Here is a 6,922-nt window from a genome sequence, read left to right on the forward strand (position 1 = left end):
TTCTAGGACGACCTTATGGACGACGTCTGGGAGGACGTCGAGATTGACACATAGAGGACGACACTTACAAAGACTGTGGTGTGTTTGCGTGGGCGGCCACGTTCGCCAGTGGAAGCCACACTAGAAATGTCTGCTGCCGATGTCGAGGCCGTAGATGTAGACGCGGTCGCCTCACAGTCCATCGCACAAAGCAGACAATGAGTTCAGATGAAGTCCGAAGCGCACCTTTTGCACACGGTGCTCCGGCGGTGACATCAACCTCCCGAACTTCAGAGTGAGCGGCGCGTGCTTGATGACGTGTTCTTATGGCCATCTTGCGGGCACAACGATGACACTTTTTCGGCTTTTTGGACAAGTTAGGTTGTCCTAGAGGTCTAGGAACACCTCTAGGACAAACTTCAGGGACGACGCCAAGGACAGCGTCATTATTGAGCGTACGACTGAGCAGCATGTGCCGCTCAATTGTATTTTAAGGCCATATACGCCGCTTTCTCGCTCAATAGGAAAAGTAAAGCTTTCGCCTGAAGGAAAAAGACCGACGACTGTTCGCGCGTGTTCGTCGTTCTTTTTTTTTTTTTTTTTTGCCGCGGTGGCAAAAATTGGAGCTGCCACATGCAAAAGTGAAGGCACACTTGTCCCCGTTTCTTGAAAAATGTAATGAATTATAATTACAAATTACCGAGCCTAAAATATAAAAGATTATCGTTTCAAATTACTTGTGCTGAAAAGTACGGGATCACTTTATTCGTTGCGTTAAACATTACTTTCACGTTGCTTTTTTCGTACATTTATTAAGAAACTAATACAAAAGATTGTTGTTATACTCCTTGTAAAAATAAAATAATATACTGCAAACGACTTCATCCTCGCGAGGATCTAATTTTCGCGAATTTCGCGAATTGCCTACAATCGGCGAAAAATAGGTCCCGCGAGCAATTCGGGTAAAATGTTAACAGATTGCAATCTATATGGAGATCCCACCGCGTCACGAAAATTAGAGCCCGCGAATTATTCCAAAACATCAGCTTTGACGTAAATCGCGAAATATTAAGCCCGCGAAAAATAAGTCGTTTACAGTATTTAAAAGAAAGCATGTAAGTGCCCGCCGTTCACCTGTAAGCTGACGAGGCAGCAAAAGCTGCAACTCACCCGCCATCCCGCTAGCTTACGGTCACCAGAAATGATCCCTGAATGGTGCAGACAAAGGTAGCGGTAACACTCATATTGCTCCAGTTTTTCTCTTATGTTCATATTGTTAATTAAAGTAATCTGCTACCAATATTTCTCAACTAAATTACATTGCAAATTACTACCGGAAAAAATAAATGTGGTAATTACAAAATAACTTTAAAAAGTAACGGATTACTTCCCACACCTGGGTGAAGGGACAAGGACGGCGACACTGTGGCTCCCGCCGCTAGGACGGCAATCGCTAGGACGCCCGAGGAAAATATTTGTTGTTTTGTTTTTTTATTCAACTGCGGCATGCCACACAGTGTTTTTTAATACGATGTTTGTATTATCTGTTTACCGTCCTTCGCTGTCTTTATCGTCGCTCGCTCCGTCATTAGGGAGTTTTCGTAGATCGTATCCGCTGTCCCGCAACGGCTCTCCGCAACCAGCTCCGCTAGCCGGAACTCTACAGTCAAGGCCATCGTCGCGCCGGCACAGTAGCGGCTGCTTCGTTGCGGAGGGCTTAGCGGAGGGGGAAACGCGGTCTACGAAAACTCCCTATTGAAAGCGGGTAGTTTGCGAGTACGGTGCGTGCTAGCGGTGTCGCTGAGGGTGCTGGCTGATTGGCTTCGCGTGCGAGTACTGTTCTTTGGTACTGGTTTTGAGGACCTGTATAACCACGTGATTTGCATCGAACCGTGTTTGCAATAAAAAATTCAAGATCACAAAACCAAATAAAGCAGATATTTGTTTTGCTGTCCTCCTTTCCGCAGCACGGCTTCTGTTTACCGCTTTTTTTTTCTAGCACTTGAATGCGTATGACGCTGAGTTGAATGCACTTTTGTTTTTTTAATCAGTAGAAGCTGTGAACTTTTCTGTCGTTGTTTTAGCGCAGAGAATGCACGGGGCAGCCGCGGTCTCAGGTAGATTAGTAAACCGGTTAAAACCTGTTCGCGCTTGCTGAAACCACGGTAACCGAACCAATATTTCGAATGCACGACTGAACCGGAGCCGAACGTCAGAACAAAATGTAGAGCTACTGAACCCGAACCGAATAGGAATAATGTCCGGTTCCACACCAGTGTTGCCAGATGGTCCCACCAGAAAACCGCCAAACGTCTGGGAGGTATAGCCCAAATATAGCCAAAGCCGCAAAACAAATATAGCCCAAAATAGCCAAGACTAAAACAATGAATTTTCAGCCTTAGATTGACAGTTTCTCACGCTCATACAATACATGTTACAATATTTGTTTCAACCGTCAGATGCACCACCTTTTGTGTACATTATGTGACTTGTGAAGTTTTCAAGAAAAGCTTCGGAAGGATGAATATCCGTACAAAACTGGCCATTCCTTCGTAGGTTCTCAGAAGTACAAACGCACAAAGCAGCATTATTGTGAAGCCCGGGAGATATTATCATACAGTAGAATAACAAAATAAAGAAGCAGAACAAGCAGAACAGTCATAACAATGGGTGTTTCAAACCAGAACCCCAATATCTCAGGCCCTTTCTAATATCCCCCCGTCTCTTTTTCTTTGTGAAGAATATTAGTGCCACCCATTCATGTTCACGCTATTTCTGATTGTGTTGTCCTCTCTTGGGGTTAGCAACGACTGGAAGGTAGTGAATTGTTTAGCGGTGAAACTGTGGACTTCTCATTTTTACAAACCTGGGTGCCTAAGGATTTTCACAATGGGCACCAAAGCAGCATCGGGAGAGTTCAGTCTACGCCCGGGCATAGCGATATGCGTCCGGGTTGAGGGCGCGCTACTGGGCTTGTGGTAATAGTGCAATCTGTTTGGTTTGCTCCACAGCACTATAGGGAAACCGCTTGAACTCTGCAAGCATTGCTTCACTGCGTAATGCGAAAACCCCAAAGTTTGTAGAAGTGTGAAGCCTTTCTGCTTCCTCTCCCTTCTCTCGACTAACCAAAAGAGAAACTTCTTTGTTTTGAAACTGATTAAAAGTTCGAAAATTAACTAACCGAACCTCAAAGTTCGGCGTCGAACCTGAGGTTCGACAAAAGTTCGCCGCATTCTTAGAAATAGCCCAAAATAGCCACATAGTCAACCACGAAATTTTGACGTCAACTAGAAAAAAATGTAGCCCAATTTGGCTATATATAGCCCAATCTGGCAACACTGTTCCACACCCTGATTGCATTTCAGGATAAAAGAAGGTTACGCGTTCTTTGTATCGTCTTCTAAATTGTTTACTGGATATTTGTTGCAAGTAACCCCCTGCCGGCAATATAGCCGTCGGTTCGTTTGCCCAGAAGCGAAGGCAAAGGGGCTCTGACGCGCTGCCAAGCCGCTCTTTCGTCCCCGTCTCGAAACCGGGGGATTTGGACGACGTTGATAGAGTGTCTGCTTATGGAACTGAAACGACCGTTTCAATCATTCTAATTTACTTTCTGTGGAACCTTCGTGGCCGAGCTGCTTTGAAGAGCCGCCGAATAAACCAAAAGTAAATCGTCGAGAGTTTCGTGCCGTATCATTACACATGCACCTCCCACGTTCCGCTATCATCACTGTCACCCCTCCAAAAAAACATATAGACAACGTATTCTGATGTCTCTTAGCATAGACAAAAAAAAAAAAGAAAACGTTTACTTTGAAAACTTACAAACTCCCTACGATAGACATACAAGCAGACATTTCTTCTACCTTGCCGCGACTAGAAGAAACGAACAAAATATTCCGGGACACCGAATTTAAACGATCGCCTCGCCTGTGCCGGCTCGCTCACGGCTCTCCCGACCTGTTGCTCTCTCAACGATGTCGCATCAGCGACCCGCGGTCCCAGCTGTGTTACGTTGCAGCTGTTCTTTGCAGTGGAAGCCCAAAAAGCCTAACTAAAATTTTGGGAAATGAGAACTTATCTCGGCCATAAAAAGCGCAAAAAAACCTCGCATCTTTTCCCTTCTTTTTTGTCGCGCTACCTTATTCTTTTATATTTATTTTCCGACGTCGCGCGCGGTGAATGAACAAGATAACAAAGTATATATGACAAAAATAAAGGGGCAAACCAAGCAAGGAAGCGTAAACAGAGATCGCAAAAAGAATGAGCTGCAAGAAACCCCAAATCGAGAAAAAGAACCGGAAACCAAGCGGCGGAATCGGAAATGCAAAACACACACGCCTCGCGCATGCACATATACAAACACACGCACACACATCCTCTCAGGACACACCCGTTACCGGCACCTCGAGTATGCTCCACTCGCTGCTCACCCGTCCTCCCATCCCCCCCAACGTCTTCATCGATTTTCCTAAAATTTCCTATTTTCCAGTCGAGAGCTCATTTCACGTAATTACGCAGACCTGGCGCACGCACCGCGAGTGTATCCGCCCTAACCCCCGCCGCTGCAGCTCCGAAATGAAAACGTTCCCGGGGAAAGAGCTCGCACACAGAGGAATCAACGGCAAGAGAGCTTCCCACTGAGAGAGAAGGGGAAATCGGGAAGTGGAAAGGAGGGACAATATGGGGAAGGTTGAGAGGAAAGGAAAGGGAAATGGGGAAATTTAACGAACAGGACCGCCTGCTTCTCGTCGTGCCCTCCGGGCCACTCGTTTACGACGTCGACAAATTCGTTTTTATGGCTCAGCCGACTCCGATTATTTTGGCTTCAACCGCTTCTCAGAAGAGACGCTCTTCTAACCTTGCTTATTATTGTTTTTCCTTCCTGTGTACGGTTTAACTATATTTCTTCTCTCTTTTTGTACTTCCGAGGGTTGAAAGGATCATTGCTGGTGATCTTTTTCTCTGTGGGACTTGGCTCTCTTACAATGTCCATCAATTATACGAGTCATCGATTATCTTTTCCCTTTTCAAAGTATCGGGTCACTTTTTGCTTAATCTTAATCTTTATTTTCTCTTTTTATTTTAAGGGGGGGGGGGGGGAGAGACTCGTGTCTGGACATTTGGGTGCGATTGAATCAAGTTTCGTGGGAGGATTATGCGATCCATATTTTCTCGCTCCAGATTACACCGTGAAGAATCTTGGGGGGGGTGGGGGGGGGTGGGGGGGGGGGGGGGGGGGGGGGGGGTGGGGGGGGGGGGGGGGAAGGGGTTTACCTCGAGTGAGGTGATTAAGTCATTGGAAAACGAAAAGAAAATATCATTTGGAATTATGTCTTCAATGGCCCTCAAGAATCTGGCGAGGTAATCAACTCGATCTTTCCTTAAAAATATTCGGATGAGTACTCCGGCAAAGAAATTCTTTAGTTAAACAAAAATATATAGAGAAATCTATGTTTATAGTATGTTTACCAAAAAAGAAATAATACGTGGCTTAAGAAAATTAAGAACGACAGTACATTTATTTATAAATTATAAATATCACTACAGTTACAAAGAGGCACCTATAAGATGAAGTTGATAAGAAGTTACCCTTAAATGAGTTTCCGGATGTATTGAAGAAGATATCTATTGAATTGGTTGTTCAATGAAGGAGGCCCATGAATTAATCCGAGTCTTTTGAAACCTCTGAAGTAGCTTCTGACTTAAACAAACTTGCTGATAACGAATGTGTGCTTTTAAGTCTTCACAGCCGTCTGAAACCTCTGAAGACACCCGCAGCAGTAAAAAACCTAACTTTATCTTTGAGTCTGAAACATTCAACTTGAGTCAAATACGTTAACAAAAGACTTTTTCAAATTAACATTAAGTGTTCTATGTGCAATTCAATTTAAATTTGCCTAAATTAAAAGGAAACTTTTTTTTAGTGTCGTTTTTAGTTTTTATTGTTTTACAGTTTCACTCGGAACGTTTACATACATTTCCTCCGGGATCCGGTCAACTCGTTGAAAGCCAACTGGTCGACGGCCAACTTGTAAACGTCGATTCGTCGAATATTCCAATTCGTAATAGGGCAATTCGTACAGGGGCAACTAGTCGGAATGGGCAATCTGTCGAAGGGTGATTCGTCAAGTGGGTTGAATGAAGATTCGAGGTAAAATTTCGTGGTTTCTTACCTTTTGACCTAAATTTTTATCTGTGTCTGGAATAAACGCAGCGCCCTGGTTAGGTTACGAGACTGAGGGAAAAAAAATCACAAGAGGGCGAAGACATAAAAGATCCATGATACAAGCTGAAAAATCTGTCATCTCGGGATCGCCGTTTTGTAAATTTTCTTTCTTACTTTTCGTAACGAGCAGCCGCAGAATGTCGCCGCAAAGCGGCGTGAACAGGCGGGCCCGGTAGGTTAACACGCGCCCCAGTGACACACGCACGACGTAGTTCCCGTCCTCCACTGCAGTGGCGCAGCCATGGGGGAAGCTTATGGAGCTTTGCCCCCCTCCCCCCCCCCCCCCCCGAAATCCAGCCGACCCTATAATATACACACGCATTTTGACTTCCCTCCTTCTCTACGCATTCAAAGTCATGGACATCCCAGCCTACTCAGCCCCCCCCCCCCCCCCCCCAAAATAAAAAAATAAAAGGCCGAGGAAACTTAGCTTTTCTTATGAGTTGTGAATGCGAAAGCATGAATCTCGTTCTTCCGCTTCCTTAGTTCGTCCGCGGCGTACTGGTGTGGACGGCCATGTTTCGCTACTGCCGAGCGAGCGGGCCCGACGGCCAAGCGCGCGCTCTCTTGAAGTGGCCGTGCCGCGATGAGGTCGGCCGTACAGCCTCTCCGGATTTTGCCCGTACGGGCTCTACCATCTGGGCGGGCACCGCTCCCTCTTGCCGGCGGCTGAGCTGATGCGTCCGCTGCGTCGCCATGGAGGGGGCTTCTCTGGTG

The sequence above is a fragment of the Ixodes scapularis genome, unplaced genomic scaffold, assembly GCF_016920785.2.
Source record: "Ixodes scapularis isolate PalLabHiFi unplaced genomic scaffold, ASM1692078v2 PGA_scaffold1__304_contigs__length_218370807, whole genome shotgun sequence".
Taxonomy (NCBI): Eukaryota; Metazoa; Arthropoda; class Arachnida; order Ixodida; family Ixodidae; genus Ixodes; species Ixodes scapularis.